We start from the raw sequence: 27,397 nt of genomic DNA on the forward strand, positions 1-27,397 counted from the left end.
AGCTGGAATAGAGTGCAAGGATCTTCAGGAAAGTTGCAAGCATTCAGCTTTTGTGTGTACAAGGAACCAGAATGTACTCTGCGTGCAATAACGTTATTGCATGAATTTCAAGTGAGATGGGGATCAAAAAGCTGCCTGTAAAAGTAGATGCAAACACAAAAGCTCACCTGGATGAATGGAAGGCCAAAAAAGAAGGAGTCAATGGGGATAAGAAATCAGAGAATCTGTCAGATAAATTTGTGGATGAGGAAACCAGGAGGAGAGATCAGATCACAAAGGGAGCAATAGAAGGTTTAATAAGTGAATACTCCAGTGAACTAAATGGACCTTCCCAAGATCAAGATGCACAAATTAGAAGAAAAAAGAGGGAAGAGATAGAGGGAAAGAATATGAATGAGAAAGACAATTGTGTGAAAGAGAGAAGGAATATGAGAAAGAAAAAGAAAGGGATTGAAGTAGATCCAGAGAAAGAAAAGGAGAAGAAAGCTGTCCAGAGCTGTCAGAACCACTTCCTGCAGTCTCAGAGTCAACAGCTATAACCACTATGTTTTCACAGCCACAAGTCTCACCTGCCAAGCAGAAGGACTCCCCTTGTCAGGAAAGACGTTTCCCGCAAGAGCAAGAAATCCCCCGCAGCCTGAAGGAACAATTTAAAATTTACTATGCTGTGGATGTCTGTATATAGTAGTTTTATTATCTACTGTAGTATGCTGTGTTTATAGTTGAGATACATTCTATTGATTTGAAGTTTATAGCTAAGCACAGAGTGTTATGTATTTAATATTTCAGATACAGTTGAATAATCCTGTGTGTGTGTGTGTGTGTGTGTGTGTGTGTGTGTGTGTGTGTGTGTGTGTGTGTGTGTGTGTGTGTGTATATATATCTTGAGTATGCATTCTTGTTCATTTGAATAATTTATTATGGGTCTTATGTATTAATACGTGAATTCCATACGACACCCCACTGCCAAGTTATGGGCACACCTTGCTTAAAGTAAACTCGAAGTTAGACCTACATTTCGGACTTGAGTGTCTTCATTTGAATTAGTTTAATGTTTTGAAGTTACAAAACATAACAGATGACATTAGGAAATAAAAGATGAAAGCTGAGAAGAGGAGGAGAAAGAAGGGAGTAAAAAAATCATAACAGTAAATGTTAAGTTATCCGGTGTGTCCTACTTCCATATTTATGTGTATTCACTTTAATTCACAAGGTATAATCCAAATGTTCCAGGTAAAAAAATTGGAATGAAGCTCAGCTCCACTGGAGTTGGATTGTGCAATCCACAGTTTACAGGATAAATCCTGCCATGATTCCACATAGTTTTTCTCCAAGTCAGAATAGCCCAATTTATGGCCAACCTGCACAATAACAAGCACTTGGGCGACCAGCGGGGGGAGATGGGGATAGATTAGTCAGTGACCTCTGGGAGGGGAACAGGGCCTTCTTTCACCACATGCATCCCACTGGCCTCCCCCATGTCACAACAGTCAGGGCCAGGTCCAGCCAAGCGAAGCTGGGAACCCTGTTCAGAAACATTCATTGATGCACGGAATCAGTGAAGCAGCCTGGCATCCATTCTCCCCACGCCTGCTCATTCTCCCATTGCAGCTCTTTCAGTGCTGGACTGCAAGAATGAAATTCTATCATAACCTGAGGACTAGTCGACTGCCAGGAACTGTGGTACATCTGCAGATCAATAGCATAAATGTCAATTAATGCATGTACAACTGGACGCAGTCAAAAGAAAGCAGCCGTGATTCGATCACTGTTCTTGTGTGACAAAATTTTGACCAGAGCTGCAAGATTTAATACCCCCTTTATAATTTGCAAATGCCTTATTGATTGTGCTGTTCTGGAAGCAAACTGTGAAGTTTGTAAGCTGTGTTAATATTTCCATTGTCTCGAGCTTTGAATGTCTGAGGCAAATTCTCTAGGGTTAATATGATTTTAAAAAGGATTCAATTACATCAGATGAAAGCAAAATTCTGGAAGTGTGAAATAAAACAAGAAAAGGCTGGTAAAACAACAGGTCAGACAGCATTTAAAGTCACTTGCCTCAATTAATGTTTGAAGCTCCTGTCTTTTGGTACAACGATCAATAATTGGATCTGCTAACTCTGTTCCTCCCTCCATGAATGCTGCCTCATTGTATATTTCTTGCAATTTTAGTTTACTTCAATTCTGGATTAATACATTCTAAATCATTTTGCCCGCAGCAAAAGTGTATTGCTGATTAACCAAGTACACAAAGGTGCCTTGGTAATTCCAATGCCAGTGAATTTACTCTCATTAATTCCTGAATACAACAGACATCAAGGACTTGCAGTTGCATCATGACCCCAATGTAGGCAGCTTTCTCTTGCTTTATGTTGAGATTGGTGTCCTTTGGCACCAAATTCTATTTTACCGTGCTCTTTGCAATACTCCTGGAAGTCTTGTTACTGAAGACACTGCTCTGACCATAGCACATTCCACTGAGGAGTTAGTATCAGCTCCTTTTTCCAAAAGTGAGACTTGAACTCTTCCAAAGTAAAACAGACTACAGATCTTGACAGCTCATTTATTGCTGACATGCAGCGACGGCACCAATTTTAAATCCACAACTCTGGAAGAATTATTCCCTTCTGACACAATTATAAATATGATATATTTGTATTTTCAGTAATTATATGTGATTCCTGCAATGTTCCTCACAATCATCTACAAATTCACGTTTTGAAACATCCTGTAAAATGGTACAGTACTCAGATCCCGTGCCAGTTTGTTTGTTTGTCGCCTGGGAGAGCTCTTCCTGTGCACAATGCTGTCATGATTTTTCTTTTGCAGAATGGCAGAGATTAACTGTGAACTGTAAACTAACCTGTTTTGTATCATGCTGTGAGTGAAATACGTCTTTCAAGAGTTGCCAACAAGAAGCTCTTCCAACATAGCAAAGCAAATTGGTAAATTACGAGGAGACCTGTCAAGGTCAAACACTTCTCCACCGTTGCATTTGGAATTGCAGTGACAGCCGTGGGCATGGTGGATGAGGCTGTAAGAGTTGGAGTTGAAGAAAGGACTGAGCATTTTGGGCCACAATCACCAAAACAAAAACAAAGACTTTGTATAATGATCAGAAATCAGATTCATAATGGCTTTCCCAACAGTCCCCCCCACATTTCGTACTCTCTTTTTCCATTCCCCCCACAACCCCACACAAAAATTACAGTAGTCCTTTGGACCTACTTTATCAATAAGGGTTTAATTCATTTGCAGCTGCTCTTCATCATGTAATCATGGCCTCATGTGGTAATAGCGGTGACAAAAGTGCCTTGCATGTTCATTCATGTTAATTGCCTGACATCTTCTGGGCATTGGGCCTAGGCCTGTTACATTACACCAGGATTTCAAAATTTCTGGGCCTGCTCATAATGTAACCACGGTTTCAATGTGCATTCTGCATCCAAGTTTACACCTCAATTCACTCCTAAAGCATATTTAATTATGCCTCACATGATGAATACTGTGTATGAGCTAACATTGCTGATCTCTGAAAACATAGCACTGGAAATAGAGAAATCATTTTGTAGCAAGGAATTGTACTTATTAGGATCAGTGCAGAACACATTTATTAATGCAATTAGAAGAAAAATCAGATCAATGCACAGAGCAAGATAAATTTGACGGCCTTTCAGCAGCTATATAAACAGACTTCCATATAAATTGGAAAGAAACAAAGTAAAGGAAAGAGATTGTGTCAGAAACTAGAGTCATGATAAATGATTGTGCATCACATCATTGATTCAGAAAATTCAGAAAGATTTTCTGCTCTGGGAGGATGGCCAACTCAAAAGATGTGACAACACTTCATTGAAGATTCTGAAGTCTATGAAGTTTGGTTGTGAAAGCAAAAATTGAATATAAGAAATCATAAACCAATGAATCACAGAAGCTGAATAAAAATTCCAATCCTATGTATAATAATGTTTGCCAACTGGTATTTCAATAGTACTGACAGTGTGTTTTACATCTATAAAAGACCAATTCTTTCAAGGAAGAAAACATACTAGTAAAATGATGCTCTTATTCCAAACTGTGAGGATTTTTTTTTAAAGAAACAGAATTCAAAATTAGAACCAGGATTTCAAAATGTTTGCACTGTAGTGGAGAGCTTGTCTGATGGAATCAGCTTCTTCTGCTATTTCTGCATGCCCCTTGCTCTATTCGAGCTTGCCTTCATCAAAGAGCGTATGCATACAAAGTGTGTGTTTTGTTCACAAGCCTGTCATGCTCAAATATGTGATGTGGGAGGTGTAGGTGGGCCAACATGAACAAATAAGACTCAGTGGAGGGCTACATGAATGAATGAGACATAGCTAATTGTGGTGCAGCCACTGCTGGAGAAAGCAGAAGCGAAGAGGGTTTATATGATGAAGGCTCTAGTGTCGCCATTTTGTATGAGACAATTAATCTTTTAAGGACTTTGCAGCAACTTACTAAGTACTAGCATTCATTTCCCTCTGTCACGTCTTCACTTAGGCTATCGAGATAATACCTAGAGGCGATAATACCACCGAGGCAATCAACAAGGCCCTCCTATCAATTACCTTGACCAATATAAGACTTTGATACTCACACCTGAAGGCAGAGACACCACTATCTGCCACAACGTTAAATATCCATTCATAATTTTTTGGAAGAAAGACAGTTATGAGCTGTCTTCTCAAACCAGTGAAGTAATTGTAGCAAATTAATTCTCATTGTGCCACTATGTAGGCACTGTCAGGAAATACCTATACCCCCATTCACCTTTCACAATGAAATGCAGTCATTTAACACAGGTGGCACTATCCTTAAACCTGGTTTGAAATAGCAGATATGCAGCACTACTAATAACAGCTCCAACTCCAGGACAGCAGGCAGACGAGAGAGTTCATTATATAGCACAGTCAAATCTTGAGTCCATTGAGTTTGATATTCACAGGGCATTATGGAAAATATCTGTCACATTTAAAGAGTAGCTATCCCAATACTGGTGGTTGACAATGACTGGATTGTAAATTATATCTCTAAGCTTTCACTACAGGCTATTTTCAGTACCTTTCAGATACTGAATATTTCTGGGGAAGAGAAAGGTTATTTGTATTCCCTTCAGCATGGCAAGAGCCACTTACCCAACCTCATTAAGATGAATTAATAGGCTCCAAATACTTCAGAAAAAAAGGTAGTAGTCGTCAGTGTATGTGGACAAAGCGGTTGAAACGTTGCCCAAGTTCTTCCCTTCCCAAGTTTTTCCTTTTCCATTTCAACTTCTGCAGCTGACAGGCTCCACACTCTGTATATTATTATTCTATATTCACCAGCCATAACTTTAGTCAGAGTGTTCACCTGCATTGGTGTTAAGGTTTTAAAATCACCATAAATGTTAAATGACAAGTAAATTAATTCTCCAAGTAGCAAGGAGAAATTTGCTCTCAACCCACAACAGGAAAGTAGTCATATTAGTCACACAGACCTCCCCATTGACGTGTTAATCTTTCAGGCAGCGTGCCTGCTCTGTATGCCCCAGAAGAATACCCTTCTGGTCGAAAGATACATAGATCTAGGATTTCATTCCTGCAGACTTGTGCTACAAAAATCATTCTCACTTTCCTTTCTGCTGTCACAGCTCTTTGTTGACAATCACAATAAAGTGGGTCTTGAATTTTTGAAGCCATGGTGCTGTAGAGTTAAATTTTGTTCCCATGGTGGAGACATTATTACGTTTGCTGTTGAAGACATTCCCTTCAGGTTGTTTTTTTCTTCACTTCTCTGTAGCCTCAAATGATCAAAGTCCCTCATACTTGGAATGAAAACAGACGTAGGTTGAAAATATTTATCAGGCCAGGGAGCATATGTGGAGAGAGAAACTGAAGCAACATTCCAGCTTGGTGACTTCACTAAATTTCTCCACACTTTTTGTGCCTCTATTTCCCTTTAGAACATTCCTGAAAACCTACTTCATTGTCCAAGCACTTCATCATCACGAAACCTCCATGTGTGGCTCTGTCAAGTTTTTGCCATTGGTGATGCCTGTGAAATTCCTTGATTGGATGGTAGAAAATCAAATCGTAAGCCATTATCATTGCTGCTTTTTGTTACACAGCAGAAATCTGATTCACATTTAAGATAAAAATAAGTTTTTTTTGTCTCCACCATCTTTCAGCAGCAGGTTAAAACAAACAATTCATGTATTTTCCTTGGGAGCTTTGAAAGCGAAATATATGCCTGAGCCTTTATCAGAGATGTTTCTTAACCGGCTGCCAGGAACCATTTGCGTGATTGAGCTTCTACTGATGTGAGGGTTAAAATTAACCCTGCTGTCTCCCTAACTTTCAGAAGCATTCCTTTTCTTGTGATATTTAAGGCTCTTGGTGGGATAATGAACATCACATTTCTAGTGCAATTACAGATACATGTAATTACAATTATATTTACAACTTTTATAACCATCTTCTATTATATACAGATGTTTCTCAAGTCCATCTGTTCCATTTCTAATTACATATAATGAGTACCAGAAGTAGGTGATACACAGAACTGCAATAGATGACAACCATAATCTTAAATTATGTAAGAGCAACACATAATACACAAGCTTCAAAATGTGAGTTGCACAATTTTAGTGCTTTATCAATCAACCTCCGGTGATTGGAGAAGAGTTTATTTATTCAAGGTAATCATTTTTTTTTAATTTGTGAGCAAGATCATGAGAGGAGCATTAATTCTGATTTATATGCTATCAATTAAATTCAATCTGGTCAATTGAAAAGGGTAAGGAGCAATTCATTATTTGACATTATAGGCTGATATCAGCATCTTGAGTCACAATCTTTTGAAGTAAATGCAGGTCACATTCAAGTGGTTAACTGCTCCAAGTAAATGTACCATTTTGCACACCATTTTGAAGTCATATTGTCGCTGTTACTGAGAATTTCAATAAGAGATCTGGATGTTTGCATGAAGCCCACTAATGCTGAAATCAGGCAATTGTTTGACAATTAAGAAGTCAGAGACAATTGGGGCAAAAAATCCATAAAAACGTCAAAAACCAGTTAGCAATGTTAACCAAGGCTGAACTGGGAGAGGAACAGAGGGAAATGGGCAAATGAAGAAAACTGCCAAAGATAAGGGAGGTATGCAAGAGAGCAGTCCCATACCTGACCCAGCTTGGTGGGCATTGACATGCGGGTAAAGAAGCCCCTCACAATCGGGACTATATAACAGACAACAAATCCAGTTCAAGATTCAATATTCAATGTAAATTTATTACCAAAGTACATATATGTCACCATATGCTACCCTGGGGTTCAATTTTTGCAGTCACAGTAGAACAAGGAAATATAATGGAATCAAAAGGTGAGGCTTGTACAATAATCCAAACTAGCACAGAAGAAGAGATAAAGTCTTGAGAAAATCAGTCATGACCATATCGAATCATGGGTTAGGTTTGAGGAGCTGAAGAGCCACTCCTGCTCCTATTTTCTTGCATACTTATGGTTAATATACACTTAGAGGCCACTTTATTAGATATACCTGCTCATTACTGTAAATATCTAATCAGCAAATCATGTGGCAGCAACTTAATACATGCTTGGTCAAGCGGTTCAATTGTTGTTTGGATCAAACATCAGAATGGGGAAGAAATGTGATCTGAGGGACTTTGACTGTGGGATGATTGTTGGTGCCAGGTGGAGTGGTTTGAGTATGTCAGAAACTGCTGATCTCCTGGGACGTTCATGCCCAACAATCTCTGGATGTTATAGAGAATGGTCTGAAAAACAAACAAAAAAAATTCAGTGAGCAGCAGTTCAGTGGATCAAAAAGCTTTATTAATGGGAGAGGTCAAAGGAGAGTGACCAGATTGGTTGAAGCACTCGTTTGCAGACCTCAGTCTGTTTGGATTAGTAAAAATATCTCCTCCACAATCTTCATCAGCACAGGTGTAACATAAGACTGTGTGCTCAGCTCCCTGTTCTACTCTCTTTATACTTATGAATGTGAGGCTAAGCACAACTCCAAGGTCATATTTAAGTTTGCTGACGACACCACTATCATTGAGCAAATCAAAGGTGGTGACGAATCAGTATAGAGGGAGATTGAAAACCTGACTGAGTAGTGCCACAACAATAACCTCTCATTCAATGTCAGCAGGACCAAGGAGTGAATTATTGACCACAGGAGGAAACCAGAGGTCTGCAAGCCAGTATATTGGGCGATTAGAGATGGAAAAGATCAGCAACTTTAAACTCATCTGTGTTGTCATTTTACATTATTTGTCCTGGACCCAGCACATAAATGCCACTACAAAGAAAGCACAGAAGTACCTCTACTTCCTTATACATTTGCAAAGATTCTGCATAATATCTAAAACTTTGACAAACTATATAGATGAGTGGTGGACAGTATATTGATAACCTGGTATGGAAACGCCAATGCCTTTGAACCAAAAAACCCTACAAAAAGTAATGGATATACCCCAGTCTATTACAGGCAAAACCCTTCCCATTATTGAGCACATCGACATGGAGCTCTGTTTTAGAAAGGCACCACCATCATCCAGGTCATGTTCACTTCTCGCTGCTGCCAGCAGGAAGGTGGTACAGGAGCTTCAGGACTCATGCCATCAGGATCAGGAAAGTTATTACCCCTGAACCATCAAGCTCTTGAACCAGAGGAGATAACTTCACTAAACTTTATTGCCCCATCACAGAACTGCTCCTACAGCCTTTGGACTCACTTTCAAAGACTCATCTAATGCTCTTGATACTTATTGATATTTTTTCTTTTGTATTTGCACAGTTTGTCGTCTTTTGCACACTAGCTGTTTGTCTGTCCTGTTGGGTGCAGTCTTTCATTGATTAGAACCATAGAATATTACAGCACAGAAACAGGCCTTTTGGCCCTTCTTGGCTGTGCCGAACCATTTTTCTGCCTAGTCCCACTGACTTGCACCTGGATTCTGTTGTGTTTCTTGAACTACTGTGAATGCCCATAAGAAAATGAATCTCAGGTTTGTTTATGGTGACATTAATGTACTTCAATAATAAATTTCCTTTGAACTTTGAGCTGACAGAAAGGTGACAATAACTCAAATAACCATGTGTTATATCACGGATATGCAGAAGAGAGTCTCTGAACACATAACTCATCGAACTTTTACCCACACGCAAACCCCTTCCTTAACAGGAGGCAGAGCAGGGCATCTCCTTCTGTCAAACTCTGAGGATATTTTACTCTTTCAATGTCATTAAATGACTGCAAAATATTTTACAAAATTATTGATACTTTGAAAATAAAATTAATTAAAACTCTTTAAGCATTAAGGAACTACAAACATTTGTAATTAGAGTCATAGAAACTGCAGCAGAGAAACAGGCCCTTTGACCCACGCACTCAATACTGATTTATTTAAATTGCTTAGTCCCATTGCCTGCACTCAGACCATAGCCCTCCACTCTCCTCCCATTCACGTACCTATCCGAACTTCTCTTAAATGCTGAAATTGAAATCGAATCCACAACTTGCATTGGCAGCTCATTCCACACTTTAATCATCCTCCGAATGAAGAAGTTCCCCTTAAACATTTCACCTTGTAGTCTCAACCCAACATCTGTGGTAAAAGACTGCTTGCGTTTAGTATACCCCTCATAGCTTTGCATACCTCTACCAAACCTCCTTAATCTTCTAGATTCTAGAAAATAAAGTTATAACCTATTCAATCTTTCCTTATATTTCAGGTCCTCCAGTCTTGTAAATTTTCTCTGTACTCTTTCAATCTTATTTACGTCTTTCCTGTATGTAGATGTCAAAGACTGTACACAATACTCCAAAATAGACTTCACCAACATCTTATACAGCATAATATCCCAACTCCTGTACTCAATACATTGATTTATGAAGGCCAATGTGCCATAAGTTTTCTTAACAACCTTACAGTATCTATCTGTGACACCACTTTCAATGAATTGAGGACCTATATTCCCAGATCCCTTTGTTCTACTGCACCCTTCAGTACCCTACTGCTCACTGTGCAAGTCCTACCCTGGTTGGTCCTCACAAAGTACAACATCTCTCATTAAATTCCATCTGCTATTTTTTTCAGCTCATTTTTCCAGCTATTCCAGGTCCCATTTCAAGCTTTGATCATCTTCCTTGATGTCCACTACACCCCCAAGTTTGGTGTCCTCCTTGAATATGCTGATCCAGTTAACCACATTATCATCCAGATCATTGAAGTACATAACAATCAAGAACGGACCCACCATCGATCCCTGTGGCACTCCACTAGTCACATGTCTTCAGTAAACATCTATTAACCTCTGGCTTCTCCAATGTCTCATTCAATTTACTACCTTGTCTTGAATGCCAAGATATTGAACTTCTTGACCAACCTCCCCTGCGGGACCTTGTCAAATGCCTTGCTGAAGTCCATGTAGACAACATCCGCTGTTTTACCCTTATCAACTTTACTGGTAGCATTCTTGAAAACCTCTATAAAACTGGTTAGACATAACCTACCATGCACAGCCATGCTGGCTATCCCTAACTATTCCCTGTCTATCCAAATACTCATCTACCTTGTCTCTTAGAGTACCTTCCAATAACTTTCCCACTACTGATGTCAGACTTACAGTCTATAATTTCCTGGTTTATTCTTTTGGCCTTTCTTAAACAGTAAAAAAGCATTAGCTATTTTCCAATGCTCTAACACCCCACCTGTTGCTAAGGATGATCTAAGTATCTCTGCTAGGGCCCCTGCAATTTCTGCACTTGCCTCCTGCAGGATCCGAGGAAACACCTTGTCAGGCCCTAGGGATTTGTCGACCCTGGTTTGCCTCAACAAAACAAAAACCTCCTCTTGTGTAATCTGTATCGAGACCATGATCTCTCTGCTGCTTTGCTTTAATAGACTGTATGTCCATTTCCCAAGTAAATACAGATGCAAAAAGTCCACTTTAGACATCCACCATCTATTTTGGCTCCACACATAGATTATCATTCTGATCTTCCAGAGAATCAAATTTGTCCCTTGTAATTCTTTTGCTCTTAACATTTCTGTAGAAGCTCCTTCAGCTTGTCTGCTATAGAAACCTCATGCCTTCTTTTAGCCCTCCTGATTTCTTTCTGAAGTGTTCCCTTGCATTTCTTATATTCAAGTACACCATTTGCTCTTGCTTGCCGATACCTCCTACTCACCTTTTCTTCTGAACCAGGGCCTCAATATCTCTCGAAAACCAAGGTTCACTCATTCTGTTATCCTTGCCTTTTATTCTGAAAGGCATATATAAGCTTTGTACTCTCAAAATTTCACTTTTGCAGAACTCCCAGTTACCAAGTACAGCTTTGTCAGAAAACAGCCTGTCCCAGTCCACACTTGCCAGATCCTTTCTGATGCCATCAAAATCGGCCTTCTTCACATTTAGAATCTCAATCCGAGGACCAGGCCTATACTTCCCCATAATTCTCTTGAAACTATAAAGTGTATGGCAAGGAGTTCATCTACACAAACCTGCTCTGTCTCATTCTCTAATAACAGATCAAGTATTGAACACTCTCTCGTTGGGACTTCTACATACTGATAAAGGAAACTTTCTTGAATGCACTTGACAAACTCGACTCCATCTAGTCCTTTTACAGTATGGGAGTTCCAGTCAAAATGTGGAAAGTTATAATCACCTATTATAAAAACCTTATGTTCATTGCAACAGTCTGCAATCCCTCTACAAATTTGTTCCTCAAAATCCTGTGGATTATTGGGTGATCTGTAATATAGCCCCTTTAATGTGGTCATTCCTCAGCTCCATGCATGAAGACTCAATAGATGAATTCTCCAGTCTGTCCTGACTGGGCACTGCTGTGACATTTTCCCTGACTAGTAATACAACACATCCTCCTTTAATTTACCCCCTCCCATCAGCTCTAAGACAACAGAACCCCAGAATATTAAGCTGCCAGTCCTGACCCTTGTGCAACCGAGTCTCACTAATGGCTACAATATCGTAATTCCAGGTGTTGATCCACACCCTGAGCTCACCTGCCTTTCCCGCGATACTTCTTGCATTGAAATATATGCACCTCAGAACACGAGTCCCACCATGTTCAACTTCTTGCTTCCTGACTTTGTCTGAGGTCATAACAACATCTATCTCTACAATCACTCTACTATTTGTTCAGTCACTTTGTTTTACATCCCTCTGCAACTCTAGTTTAACTCCCCCTTCCCCTCTGTGCAGCGCTAGCAAACCTTCCTGCTAGGCCTCCCCAGTACAGGTGCAAACTGTCCCTTCTGTACAGGTCCCACCTTCCCTGGAAGAGAGCCCAATGATCCAAAAATCAGAAGCCCTCCCTCCTACACCAACTCTTTAGCCACATGTTAAATTGTATGAACTCCCTTAACTCTCTTTACAGAACCTCATCCCTCTTCCTACCCATTTCACGGGTATCTAAGTGGACCACAACCTGTGGTTTCTCACCCTCCCACTTAAGAATGCCGAGTACTCAATCTGAGATATCCCAGACCATGGCTCCCAGGAGGCAACAAACCATCCGTGAATCTTGTTCTCATTCACAGAGCCCCCTTTCTGTTCCCCTTACTAATGAATCCCCCATCACCACTGCTTGCCTCTTCACTTTCTCCCCTTCTGAGCCACAGAGCCAGACTCAGTGTCAAAGACCTGACCACTGTGACTTTACTCTGCTAGGCCATCCTAGCAAATTACAGATATGCATGTGGATAAAAATTAAATAATGGCTTATCTTTCTCCTCCTACCCTTCAAACTGGAAGTCCCTTTTCAAATGAATAGGCTCACCTGTCGTTCACAGCATCTATCTCTCAGAATGGTACTCTGTAAGTCTAGGGAAAACAAGTGTGGGAGTGGCCGAACTTGCAAACCTCTGCCACAGGCATCACTATTCAGGCCCATGAGCTCTGCTAACTCAAGAATACAAATGAAAGTAAATCTCATTGATTTTTTAATCCTGAATCTCCCTTGAAAGATTCAGATATCTGCAATCCTAAACTCCTATTTTATCCACATCTTCCTGTGTTTCAGAGTTATGGGCTTTTTTTTTTGCCCTAAAGGCATAATTTTTGAAATTGATTTTCTTTTGTGCTTCTGTCTCAAAGTACCCTTTCTCAAAGGCCATTTAAACTAAGATGTTATTCACCGACAATTTTCACAGTAGGAAAGAGGGAAGAAGTGTCTATTACCCATCTACCAAATGACACAGGCATCCTGACAATTTGCTCTCAAATTATACCTCAGAATTTCAAATATGCAATCCAAAAAAACAATGGGGAAATTACGATTGATTTTACACAGCGGAGTGGCCCAATTGACCAAGGTCACAGCATTTGAAAACATGGATATAAAGTGTTATCTAATATTAGATGGGCAAGAAGAAGAATTAAAAAGATGCCTTTTCCTTCCTCAACTATCATAAAGCTGTAAGACAATGAGATATAGGAGTAGAATTAGGCCATTCAGCTCATCGGGTCTGCTCCACCATTCCATATGGCTGATTTATCATCCCTCTCAAACCCATTCTCCTGCCTTCTCCTCGTAATCTTTGACCCCCTTACTAATCAAGAACCTATCAACCTCCGCTTTAAATATACACAGTGACTTGGCCTCCACAGTCATACGTGGCAAAGAATTCCACAGATTCACCACTGTCTGGCTAAAGAAATTCCTCCTCATCTCTGTAATAAATAAATGTCCCTCTATTTGAGGATGTGCTCTCTAGTTCTAGACTCACTCCACTACTATATGAAACATCCTCTCCACATCTACTCCATCTAGACCAGGGGTCAGCAACCTTTACCACTGAAAGAGCCACTTGGACCTGTTTCCCACAGAAAAGAAAACACTGGGAGCCACAAAACCCATTTGACATTTAAAATGAAATAACACTGCATACAACGGGTTTTTTTGCCTTTATGCTACGTATAAACAAACTATAATGTGTTGCATTTATGAAATCAATGAACTCCTGCAGAGAAAACGAAATTACATTTCTGCATGCAACAAAAACATTTTGAACTCTGAAAAAAAGACGTTGGGTTGAAGGTTACTTTTAAGTAAAATACTCAATGTCTATTTGAGTCCTTCTTGTATTTATGAAAAGCACCAAACTTAAATTTTCCGCCAGCAGCAAACCACAAATAACGTCAGCCAGCTGTCAACCTGAAAAATAAAAGGACTATTTCACTGAACAATGAAAAAATATGAATATACGTAAAATAATAGGCAATTAAAATATTTATCATACTTGGTTAATGGGATTTCTGCTCCTGGACCTCAGCGCACAGTGTCTGCACATTAGGGCTGTACGACGTCACCTTCATCTTTACACAGGATCGCAAGCTGTCATCTGTGAGGCGTGCGCGATGTTTGTTTTTAATAAAGTTCATGTTGGAGAACACCTGCTCACATACATATGTGGATCCAAAGATCGACAGGACTCCAAGCGCATACTTTTCAATGTTTACATAAATGTCGGGGATAGCATTCCATGTTTCGAACACAAGTTTGTCTGGTTTGGGGAGGTTTTCAATATCACTCCATTTGTGATTCGGAGCAAGAACGGCCTTCTGACGGGCAACATCTTCAAGGTCTGCTGTCAAGCGTCTAAACTTGGACACCCATATGTCTTTGTCGGCTCTGTCGGCCAGTTCCATCTCAAAATCAGGTTGACTCACACCTGCCAATGCAGTCGTATTCAGTAGGCATGGATCGATGCCTAGGGGTGTGACCAGGAAGGATAATGTGTTTTTTTTCCTCTCTGAACTCACAGAAGTGTTTCCCAAATGATGTTTGCCTTGCGATGATTGCAGAATGTAAATACTCCGAATTTATCATGTCGTGACCTTGTTTGAACTCTCTCAAATTGGGGAAGTGAGACAATGTGCCTTTCTGTAAATCTCTGGCAAGCACTGTCAACTTGCACTCGAATGCCAAAACATCCTCCAACATGTGCAGGGCTGTACGTCCTTTCCCCTGAAGAGCTGTGTACAGCGTGTTCAGGTGCGCTGTCATGTCTACCATGAAGTGTAGATTTTCCAGCTACTTTGGCTGTTCCAGCTCAGGAAAGGTGAGCCCTTTGCTGCCCAGGAAAGTTTTCACTTCTTCCAGACATGCGACAAAGTGTTTCAGCACCTCCCCTCTGGACAGCCAGGGATAAAAACACGTTGTAGCAGTGTGCTACACGCAGTCAGTAAACTGCAAAGATAACTTTATTCGAACTAAACAGCCTTGCTTTTAAGCCTCCCTCAACCCGCCCCCCCCCCATGGGCGCGGATGCTCCAAAAGACACGTACTCACAAACCCCCGTAGGCTATCTCCCTTAGCCTGAACGCTGGCTAATTGTGAGCCGGTTCGGATGTGCCAGGAAATGGGTCGCCACAACGTTTTATTTAGATTGTACAAGATCACCATAATCTTCAAATTTAGAATTACATTTCAAAAACTAACAAACCAACATAAAATACATTTTAATTAAATACTCACCATTTATTTTCCAAAGCCACGGGGAGCCGCAGCACAGAGATGAAAGAGCGCATGCGGCTCCGGAGCCACAGGTTGCCGACCCCCGATCTAGACTTTTCAATTGTCAAAAGGTTTCAATGAGATCCCCGCTCATTTTCTGAACTCCAGCAAGTACAAGCCCAGAGCCATCAAACATGCTTTATACATTAACCCTTTAATTCCTGTGATAATTTTCGTGAGCCTCCTCTGGACTCTCTCCAATGCCAAAACATCTTTTCTTTGATAAGAGGCTCAAAACTAATCACAATACTCCAAGTGCAGTCTGACCAATGCTTTATAAAGCCTTATCATAGCAGCTCTACGTTTTTATTCTAGTCCTCTCAAAATGAATGCTAACATTGCCTTTGCTTTTTCTCCCTGTTTACATTTCAATAGGTACATTTAATGTCAGAGAAATGTATACAATATACAACCTGAAATTCTTCTTCTTAGCAAAGATCCACAAAAACAGGGGAGTGCCCCAAAGAATGAATGACAGTTAAATGTTAGAAACCCAAAAGCCCCCCCCCCAGCTCCCCCTCCCAGCAGCAAAGCAACCACCCCCCCCCACCAGCAAAGACGCATCAGCACCCTCTCACTGAGCTCTCAAGCATGCAGAAAAGCATCAATAAAGACACAGACTTGCAGTACCCCAAAGATATATGTTCAGCTGGTAATTGACATACTACAGGCTCTCTCCCCCCCCCCCAATCAGGGAAAAAGAACTGTCCCCTTTTCACAGGAAGAGGGGAGACATAACAAAGCAACTCACTGATTTATGATGTTAAAAGTCTGTTACGTCACTTCTTCTGAGCTCTGTGCTCAAGGAACTCGAGTCTCTTGGCACACAGCCATCAGCCCGCTAGCTGCTTACGATCTTCCATTTCCCATGATGCATCAGGTGACGGCAGCACCAGCCTTGAATCCACCAACCTATAAAGCCACAAAAATTCAGCACACTGCAGGCGCACTAGTTTTCCATCTTCGGCATATCGAAAAGCGGTCAGTCGGGAGGTCCCGAGAACAGGTCCCATTTCTGCAAAGAACCAAAGTCGACGTGTAACTCCAGATCAGGGTCTTCAAAATCACCCTGAAAAGGAAAAAAAAGAGATATGAAAGTTAGAAGTAGAGCTGTTTCTAAAGATACAAAGGAGTTACCCCAAGGTGCCATCGTCCTCCTAAGCTCCGCCCATTTAGAAAGCTCTGTCCATTTAGAAAATATTCTACTCCTTTATTCCTTCCAGCCAAGTGCATGACCATACATTTCACTGCACTATTTTCTATCTGCCACTTCTTTGCCTAATCTCCTAAGTCCTTCTGCAGGCTCCCTGCTTTCTCAACATTACCTGCCCCTCGACCTATCTTTATACCATCAGCAAATCTACCCACAATGCTATCAATTCCATCATGCCAACCATTGACATATAGCATGAAAAGAAGTGGCCCCAACATAGTCTCCTGCTGAGCACCACTAGTCACTGGCAACCAACCAGAACAGTCCCCCTTACTCTTTTCCTCCTGCCAATCAGCCAATCTTTTACCATGCTGGTATCTTTGCTGTAATACTACGGACTCTTACCTTTTTAGCCTACATCATAGGCTAAAATGCCTGCTAAATATCCAAGTAAACAACATCCACTGACTCTCCTTTGCCTATCCTGCCTGTGATTTCTTCCAAAAATTCTAACAGACTTATCAGACAAGATTTCCACTTAAGAAAACCATGTTGACTTTGGCCTATTTTATCACGTGCCTCCAGGTACCTTGAAACCTCATTCTTCATAATGGACTTCTACATCTTCCCAACCACTGAGGTCAGGTTAGCTGGTCTATAATTTAAGCAACACACACAAAATGCTGGAGGAACTCAGCATCTATGGAAAAGAGTACAGTTGACATCGAGTGTGCTCTTTTGCATAGTTGCTGTCTGGCCTGCTGATTTCCTCCAGCATTTTGGTGCATTACTTGGATTTCCAGCATCTGCAGATTCTCTCTCATTTGTGGTTGGCCTATAATTTATTTGCTTTTGCCTGCCTCCCTATTAGTGTATAATGGGCCTTTGTATGGATGAAGTGTTAGCGTTTCACTTGAAGTGTGCTTTTTGGGTGCCAATGACAAACACAGCTGATGGGCAGCAATGTGAAAAGGATAACCAAGAGTAAGTCCCTCCCCGTCACGTTGTCTCCATTGATGATTGCCGCAATTTTACCATTTGGTGAGGCATATGTCTGTGACCATTATGGGAAAAGTACTTGCCCTAGGTGGCCCTGACCAGAGTACAGATCTTGGCTGAGCACATTTACACCAGATCTCAGGAGGACTACAACATAATTCTTTATGATTCATGGTCGCATCAAAGAGGGTACTATACTTCTAAACACTGCTGTCATATTCCTTCAGACCATCTAGATCCATAGAGGGTGACCATTCACATTCCAGAGCTGTTTAGCCTTACCTGTGTGAGCCAACTAAATTATGCTAGATCCTCAGCAGGGAATTGCTCTACATTATACTGACATCCCATATGGAGTAATGCTTCCAGTTGTTAATGGGAAGGATTTGAATTTGTCTTCAGCAAAGGAAGATGAATGTTCTGGCACAGTACACTGAAAGGTGCATATCATCAATATTTAGCACCGATTATGTGTAATTGGAGGCTGCTGTCAGCTTTACTTCCCTGGAATCCACAATCACCAGCAATCAGTTACTCAACACCCACACTGCAAAAGCTTCAGCTTTTACGTCACAGCTGAGCAGGACAGAGTGGACCAACAGGAACCTGATAGAAATCACCAAACTGAGAATCTAGTAAGAATGAATCCTTAGTCTACTCCGTTACTGTGGTAAGGCTAGGACAATATTGAGAAAAGGCTCAACAGATCCAGCTTGACAAATTCTACGTATGTTCCGCAGTCCTGGAAATTCTCTCAACTTGTTTGGGGCGGATTGGCCATTTTCATTGGCCCTGATCCCAGGATGTTTCATACAGTTGTTACGTACCCCATAACTGGGTCACTTACCAGCAAAGATAGAGAGGTCCGTTGAAGTCTGATGTTACTATTTTTAACAGTATTTATTGATAAAAATATACAAAAATAATATCAATGCAAACATACAGATAATATACGTCGTCAATACTAAATCTAAAAGTGCAGGTATAATAATAATCAATAAGAAATAGCTCTATCGTTGTCTAGGGGATAATGTATTGTCCGATGGAAATATAGAAGTCACTCAAGTTCATTCAAGCTGCAGCTTTTTGGTTGGAGAGAAAGACGGAGGTTTCCCCATTCCTTTTATGATGTCAATCCTTCAAAAGTCATTGGGGACTGAGTTCCCCTTTGTGGTTAGCTAAAGCCGTGCTTCCGTGGTAAAGGCCCACCAATTCTGAGGCAAATGAAAAAGGATGCACGTGGGCTTTTCCACCAGCTTTCGCTATTACACTGTTACAGGAGTTCTAGCATTTCTTCTGGTGCGTCTGAAGGGGCTGTTCCCCAGGCCCTCTTTTATCCTGACTCACGGGGTCTCAGATGTCAATCAGGTTGGGATGATGCAATCCCTCCACCAAATCCCCTTGGTTCATTGCCTGGGGCTTCAATGAATCGTACAGTATTCAATACACAATTCTGTCTCCAGGAGACAATAGCCGTTATCAATGGTTCCGCCTTTCGGAGGCCAGGACACATTCCAAACTCTTTGTGTATTCTGCATGTCTTTCTCTCATTTCCTGGTCTCCGGACCTGACTTCATAGTGATCTTGCGATTCTCAAAAAGGAGGGGGCCACGGACGTAACACAGTGAATGGAAAAGTGAGTCCCAACCTGTGGATGCCTGTACCTCCAGTGCAAAGACAACTGTGAGAGAGGTTTGAAGGTGGCAGGTACTATACAAACAACTGAGACATTGTCACTGACAGTCAGGATTCCGGACAAGAGCTGCTATCTCGGACATCAGAAGGGGCAATGGAAAGGATGCTAGATGAGATGAAGACTGAGAGAACTGAGGCCAGCAAAATGTCCTCCTTCTTGACCTAATGCTGCAAGTCTGGGAGACATTGCTGTGCTGGGTAATATTGCTGGGTAATAAGTCTGCTGAGACATTGCTGCTCCCAAGCAGTACTGGGTAATATTCAAAACTGGGGTGACAAGCATGGAGCACATCTACATGAAACATTGCTGTAGAAAAGCAACATTCATCATCTAAGATCCTCACCACTCAGGCTTTGCTCTTTTCTCACTGCTGCCATTAGGTAGAAGGTACAAGTGCCTCAGGACTTGCACCACCTGTTACACGAGCATGGCGGTGGACAAACCCAAGTGCAGAACACGGGCGCCAAGACAGAGTCAGGAGGCATTATTGAAGTAGCGAGTGTGGAATCAGTATCCAGGAGTGATGCTAGACTTAAAACTGGCAGTCCTAAGAAGCATGAAATGAGGTTATTCACACCAGTGTCGACCAATGAACTGACAGCTCCTTGTTGATATCCCAGTGTCTTTATCCTGCAGGTGTGTGTAGTTAGTGGAACCCGGGAATGTTTGGAAACTGAATGAGGTGATTGAGGCCCAATTCCTGAGGTAAATAGCCGGGTGGGCGATTGCCAAAAGGGACCATGACAGTACCCCTCCCTCAACTGGAGCCTCCACGTGATCCTCCAGCCCTGTCTGGATGGTCCCGATGAAAATTCTGGATGAGGGAAGGGTCTAGGATGAAGAGGTGGGGGACCCATGAACTCTCTTCTGGACTGTACCCTTCCCAGTCTATCAGGTATTGGAAACCCCTGCTCCTATGGCGCACATCCAGTGTGTGGACGGTGTGTGCCGGATGGTTGTCGATGATACGGGCAGGTGGGGGAGTCTCAGCCGGGGGACACAAGGGGCTGACGGAATCTGTGTTCAACTGGGAAACATGAAAAGTCGGGTGGATGCACATAGATCTTGGCAGTTTTAGGCGGACCGCTGCGGGATTGGTAACACTTTCAACCTTGAAAGGTCCCAGGAAGCAAGGGGAGAGTTTCCTATGCTCGTTCTTGAGCGGGATGTCCTTGGATGAAAGCCACACCATCTGCCCCGGTTGGAACTCAGGCGCCGGAGTCCAGTGTCAGTTGGCCATCATCTTATTGCATTTTGCTGATCTGAGTAGGGCCATGCGTGCCTCCTCCCAAACCTTAAGGCACCAATCAACATGGTCCTGAACCGACGGTACCGCAATCTCCTCTTCTTGTGCGGGGAACAGCGGGGGTTGGTACCCCAGGGAACAGTCGAATGGAGACCTTCTAATGGCCGAGCTCACCGGAGAGTTGTGGGTGTACTCAGCCCACGCCAGGTCGACGGGTTGTTTGTCGTTACACAGCGTAGCATTGCCTCCAGGTTGACCCGTTCGTCAGGGGGTGGAAGCCGGATGACGGGCTGACCGATGCACATAAGGCTTGACAGAAGGCCTTCCGTACATGTGAAACAAACTAGGGACCTTGATCGGAGACAATGTCTGCCGTGATTCTGTGGAGGTGGAAGACGTAGCAGATGAGAAGATCTGCAGTTTCTTGAGAGGAAGGGAGTTTAGGGAGGGCTATGAAGTGCACCGCCTTGGAGACTGGTCTACCACGGTGAGTACGGTGGTGTTCCCATGTGAAGGGGGGTAGACCAGTGACAAAGTCTAGGGCGATGTGTGACCAGGGACAGGTAGAGGATGAAGTAAACCCGCAGGTGGCCGATGAGAGGCTTTTCCCGGGGCACAGATGGAACACGCCGAGACATAGGAGCGGGTATCCACCACCATAAACGGCCACCAAAAGTGTTTTTTCAGGAGCGCTAGGGTCCAATCACTCCCGGGGTGGCAGGCAAACCGAGATGTGTGCCCCCATTGGAGAACTTGAGGCCTGATGGAAACGGGCACATATGGGCGATCGCCGGGTCCATTGCCAGGGTCAGGGTCCTCCCGTTGGGCTTCCTTTACTATGGACTCAATCTCCCAAGTGAGGGTGGCAACCATGCAGGATGGCGGGAGTGTCCTCCTTGGAGTCGTATTGGCAGGAGAGTGTGTCCAACTTCCCGTTCTTGGACCCCAGACGGGATGTGAGGGAAAACTTGAACCATCCAAAAAATAATGTCCAACGGGCCTGGGGGGAGTTCAAACGTTTGGCGGTCTGAATATACCCCAAGTTTTTATGATCAGTCCATACCACAAACGGTTGTCCCGCCCCCTCCAGCCAGTGCTTCTATGCTTCCAATGCTAGTTTGTCCGCCAGGAATTCCCGATTCCCCACATCGCAATTCAGCTCGGCGGGGGACAGACGGCGAGAATGGAAGACGCAGGGGTGAAGCTTTTCGTCCGAACTTGAGCATTGGGACAGGACTGTTCCTATCCCGGAGTCAGAGGCGTCCAGCTCGACAAAGATTGATGGGCTGGGTCTGGATGGACCAGGACAGCAGCGGTGGTGAAACATTTCTTCAGGTTGGTGAACGCCGAGTCAGCTTCGGAGTCCCAACAGAAGGGGGTAGTAGGCCAGGTAAGCCGGGTAAGGGGGGGCCACCATTTGACTGTAGTTTCTGATGAATCCACGGAAGAAGTTTGCAAACCACAGGAATCGTTGAAGTTGTTTGCCGGTCGTGGGCCTAGGCCATTGTACCGCTGCCCGGATCTTCTCGGAGTCTGCTCTCACCTGCCCGCTCTCGATGATATAAGCCAGGAAGCTGACTGAAGGAATGTGGAACTCACACTTCTCCACCTTCACAAATAATTGGTTTTCCCACAGTCTCTGGAGGACTTGACAGACATGGTGAACATGTTCTTGGGGAGTGCTAGAAAATATCAAGATATCATCGAGGTAAACAAATACGAACCGATTAATAAAGTCCCTCAGTACGTCATTAATGAGGGCTTGAAAAATGACAGGAGCATTGGTGAGACCAAACGGCATGACCAAATATTCAAAGTGGCCCAGAATGTATTAAAGACTGTCTTCCACTCGTCCCTCTCCCTCATCCTGACTAGGTAGTAGGCATTATGAAGGTCCAGCTATGAGAAAATGGTGCCTCCATGCAGTGGTTCAAAAGCCGAACTATTGAGGGGTAAAGGGTACTTATTGTTAACTGTTATACTGTTTAGGCCTCTGTAATCAATACATGGATGAAGCAACCCGTCTTTCTTTTCTACAAAGAAGAAACCGGCGCCTACCGGGGAAGATGAAGGTCTGATAATGCCCGCCGCGAGAGACTCGCTGATGTACTTCTCCATGGCCTCTCACTCTGGTCGGGATAGGTTAAAAAGGCGACTGGTGGGTAACAAGCAAGAAGGTCTATGGCACAATCATATGAGTGGTGCAGAGGCAGGGAAAGGGCCCGTTGTTTACTGAATACTGGTCCCAGGTCATGGTATTCTGTGGTGACAAATCAAGGGGTTCTGTGAACCCTGACAAAGAGTGTTACATCCGTAGCCCCCTCCTTTGTGAGAATCGCAAGATCACTGTTGGGTTGGGTCAAGGGGCCCAGGAAATGAGAGTGAGACGTGCAAAATGCCTCATTTCCCCGGCGATGTAAAGCTATGGGACATGGCCATTGTCTCCGGAAGACCAAGTTGTGTATTGAGTACTGTACTATCCATTGAAGCCCCTCAGGGGATGACCAGAGGGGGCTGGTTGAGGGATCGCATCATCCCAACCTGATTGACATCTGAGACCCCGGGAGTAAGGATAAAAGAAGGTCTGGGGAACAACCCCTTCAGACGAACCAGGAGGAACGCTAGAAATCCCGTGACAGTGTTTACTAGCGACAGCCGTTGGGGGGCTCGTGTGCGTCCTTTCCCTCGCCTGGGATTGGCAGTCTCACCACGGACTCCCGATGGATCGAAATTGTAAAGGTTGGAAAACCCGCAGCAGTAACTGTTCCCAGTCTATTCCTATTTCTCTCTCTCTCCAACAAACTGCAACACAGCGACAACCAAAAGGCTGCAGCCTCCATGAACTGAGTGACTTTTATATTTCCATCGGACAAAACGTTATCCCCTAGACAACGATAGAGCTATTTCTTATTGATTATTATTATACCCGCACTTTAGATTTAGTATTGACGACGTATATTATCTGTATGTTTGCATTAATCTTATTTTGTGCCCTTTATCAATAAATACTTTTAAAAATAGTACCATCAGACTTCAACGGACCTCTCTATCTTTGCTGGTAAGTGACCCAGTTACGGGATACGTAACAACTGTATGAAACATCCTGGGATCAGGGCCAATAAAAATGGCCAATCCGCCCCAAACAAGTTGAGAGAATTTCCAGGATTGCGGAACATACGTAGAATTTGTCAAGCTGGATCTGTTGAGCCTTTTCTCAATATTGTCCTAGCCTTACCACAGTAACGGAGTAGACTAAGGATTCTTTCTTACTAGATTCTCAGTTTGGTGATTTCTATCAGGTTCCTGTTGGTCCACTCTGTCCTGCTCAGCTGTGACGTAAAAGCTGAAGCTTTTGCAGTGTGAGTGTTGAGTAACTGATTGCTGATGATTGTGGCTTAAAGACCAGAGAGCATTGTAACATTAAGGCCCAGCACCTCCCTAGGTCCCCAGCATAGGGTTCAGGCTCAGGTACATATGGCTCTTGAGGGGACTGTGTTGCTGATCCCAGGGGCAACACCATCCTGAGCGGTGCGTTTTGGGTAGTCGGGATTCTTGGAGGGGACAGAGAAAGGGAAGCGGAAACTCGGTCCATCTGCTCACTGATCTTCCGTATATTCCTGGACAGCGTCCGAAGGTTTTCCGTGACCTCCCTAAGTAGTTGGTCGTAGGCGCCCAGTAGGTAGCCCTGACTGGCGAGGGCCTGCTGTATGGGATCCATGTCTGCTGGTTCATTATGGCCAGGTCGTTCTGTTACATGAGCGTGGCGGTGGATAAACCCAAGTGCAGAACATGGCCTCGGAGGCAGAGTCGGGAGGCATTATTGACATAGCGAGCATGGAATCGGTATCCAGGACTGATGCTAGACTTAGAACTGGCAGTCCTAAGAACCATGAAACGAGATTACTCACACTGGAGTCAACCAGCGAACTGGCAGCTCCTCGTTGTGATCACAGGGTCTTTATCCTGCATTTTCTGATGGAAAGCAGGTGTGTGTAGTTAGTGGAATGATTGGAAACTAAACAAGGGGATTGAGGCCCAATTCCTGAGGTAAATAGCAAGGTGGGGGATTGCCAGAAGGGATCATGACACCACCAGGTTCAAGAACAGTTACTACGCTTCAACCATCAGGCTCTTAAACAAAAGAAGATAGCTACACTCATTCTATTCCCACTACCAATGATCTCACTTTAAGGACTCTCTATCTTGTTATTTCATGCTCTCATTATTATTGCTATTTATTTATATTTGCTTTGTTGTCTTCTATGCTCTTGCTCTTTCATTGATCCCATTTATAGTTACTGTTCTATAGATTTGCTGAGTATGTTCACTGGAGAAAGAATCTCAGGGTTTTATGTCATGACAAGTATGTATTCTGATAATAAATTTTATTTCAAACTTTGAACTTTGAATGTGCATCAAGGCAAGGTGGAGCTGTAACAACTACAACCTTAACCCTTAACCAAGGACTTCAGGAAGGGGAAGTCACACTGAGGGGTCAATAGTGGACAAGGAGAGCAGTTTTGAGTTCCAGGGTGTCACCATCTCCAAGGATACGTCCAGGCCACAACACATTGATGCAATTGTGAAAGAGGCATGCCAGCAGCGCTAGTTTATTTGGCTTTTGAGATTTTGTATGTCACTAAAGACTTGCAAATTTCTATAGCTGTACAATGGATAACATTTTTACTGGATGCATCATCATCTGATATGGAGGCTACAATGCATAGGATTGCAAGGGACTGTAGAGGGTTATAAACTCAGCCAGCTGCATCATGGTTACAACCCTCCCCACAATTGAGGACAACTTCACAAGGCCTTGCTTCAAGAAGACATTATGTATCATTAAGGACCCTCACCATTTAGGATTCTCATTGCTACCTTCAGGAAGGAGGTACAGTAGTCTGTAGACCTGCACTCAACAATTCAGAAACAGTTTCTCCTCCATTGTCAGATTTCTGAACGGTCCATCAACTCATGAACACTTTCTCATTATTTATTCATTCTGAAATTTATTGTTACTTTATGTCTTTGCACTATACTGCTGCCACAAAGCAACAAATTCCACACCATGTAAGACAGTAATAATAAGCCAATTCTGAATGTGACCATCAGTCAATGAAATGCAAATTTTCATTTTTCACTCTTACATTTTTGCTAAAATGGCATGTTAGTCTCCAAACAGAAAACATGCAAAATTAGACTGTTGACAAGATAATCCTTGCTGCATATCAAAGCATTCATAAATAAGATTTGTAAGTGAAATTGAGCTGCATACAGCCCACTGGCCACAAACACCACACATAACCCCCAACCTACACACTTACCTATTGTATAGACTGAATAATGAATTCTACAACTTCAGATAAATCACTGTTTTGTCTGCTTGTATCAGAACTGGCCATTTCAGCTTTTAGTTATTTTGGTTTAGTTTTACTTTCCGTTAGCATGGTTAGGCCTGCTTGACATGCTTCCCAGCCTTGCTATTAGCTATACATAAAACACACAAAGTATAATGTACTTCTAACTGTCACATTAAGTAATCTGGGCTTGGAGATTTTCTTGTTATTCTCCCCGTTCATCCACCTCTTTTCAAATGAAAGCTTGAGTTCTCTTTCTTTGTTCTGACCAAAGTCCTTGGTCCTGAAAAGTTAACTGTTTCTCTAAGTGGATGATGTATGGTCTGTTGAATGCCTCAAACGCTGTCAGTTTTTATTTTAAATTTCCAACATGTGCAGTGATTTTGTGAAATTTTATTTCACAGAAATCCAAAAGTTGATGCAAAAAGCCACCACAAGCCTGCAGATGTATTGAAGGAGTTCACCAAGAAGGCTGGAACTTGAGCTAAATGCCCAATACTGTACTTAGGGTACAAAGTTGCATTAAAATGCTGCACCATCCAATGAAATACAATGCGCCCTTAACATAGCCTTCTCCTTTGGCATGAATGGAAAGGAAGAGTTTGGTCATTTGCAAATCTTTCATACGGATTCTAAATTAAAAACAATTGAAGACTTCCTCTCATGGATTGTTAATTTAGATTTTAGAATTTTGTTCTTTGTTCCTAATTTATTGGGAGTTTAGTTTTCATGCAAATTTATTTATTTATTTATTTTTAAGGGTACTTATGGAAAAGTTAAGCCGGACAAGATCCAACTAATTCTAGCACCTAACTCTGGGCTGTTAAACATTTTCTCATTCTGTGGTGTGGTTAATCTTGACTCTTCTGCATGATACCTCCTTATGTTAGTAGGCTCTTAAAATATGGTAGCCTCACTGCATAAAAGATCTTCATAAAGACCTCAAGATTTTCTACAAGTTTTGTTAAGAGGGCTGCAACATGGCATCAAAGTCCCCATTGAATATTGTTGCCTCAACAATGTTTCTGCCACTTTCCTCCCCATGATTTTTAATTTCTTACTCAGTACTCTCCTTTTAAAACCAAATTCAATAGACAGTAGGTGCAGGAGTAGGCCATTCGGCCCTTCTAGCCAGCACTGCTATTCACTGTGATCATGGCTGATCATCCACAATCAGTACCCTGTTCCTGCCCTCTCCCCATTTCCCTTGACCCCACTATCTAAGAGCTCTATCTAACTCTCTCTTGAATGCATCCAGAGACTTGGCCTCCACTGCCTTCTAGGGCAGAGCATTCCACATATCTACCACTCTCTGGGTGAAAAAGTTTTTCCGCATCTCTGTTCTAAATGGCCTACCCCTTATTCTTAAACTG

The 27,397-nt window shown here is 42.6% G+C and overlaps 1 protein-coding gene across 14 annotated transcripts in view; it reads right to left on the bottom strand.

Annotated features, from left to right (window-relative positions):
- Positions 1 to 2,542: 2,542 nt before the first annotated feature.
- The window catches only part of LOC132393183 (claudin-8-like), a 70,771-nt gene continuing 45,916 nt past the window's right edge, over positions 2,543 to 27,397 (bottom strand). For 7 of the 14 annotated variants that reach the window (XR_009511786.1, XR_009511785.1, XR_009511782.1 and 4 more), the window contains 3 exons: positions 16,325 to 16,642; positions 15,535 to 15,626; positions 3,043 to 7,795 (listed from right to left, as the gene is read on the bottom strand). The gene's annotated coding sequence lies outside the window, so the exon portion shown is untranslated. The other 7 variants (XR_009511775.1, XR_009511773.1, XR_009511783.1 and 4 more) reach the window with 7 other exon arrangements.

Source organism: Hypanus sabinus, chromosome 4 (genome assembly GCF_030144855.1).
Source record: "Hypanus sabinus isolate sHypSab1 chromosome 4, sHypSab1.hap1, whole genome shotgun sequence".
Taxonomy (NCBI): Eukaryota; Metazoa; Chordata; class Chondrichthyes; order Myliobatiformes; family Dasyatidae; genus Hypanus; species Hypanus sabinus.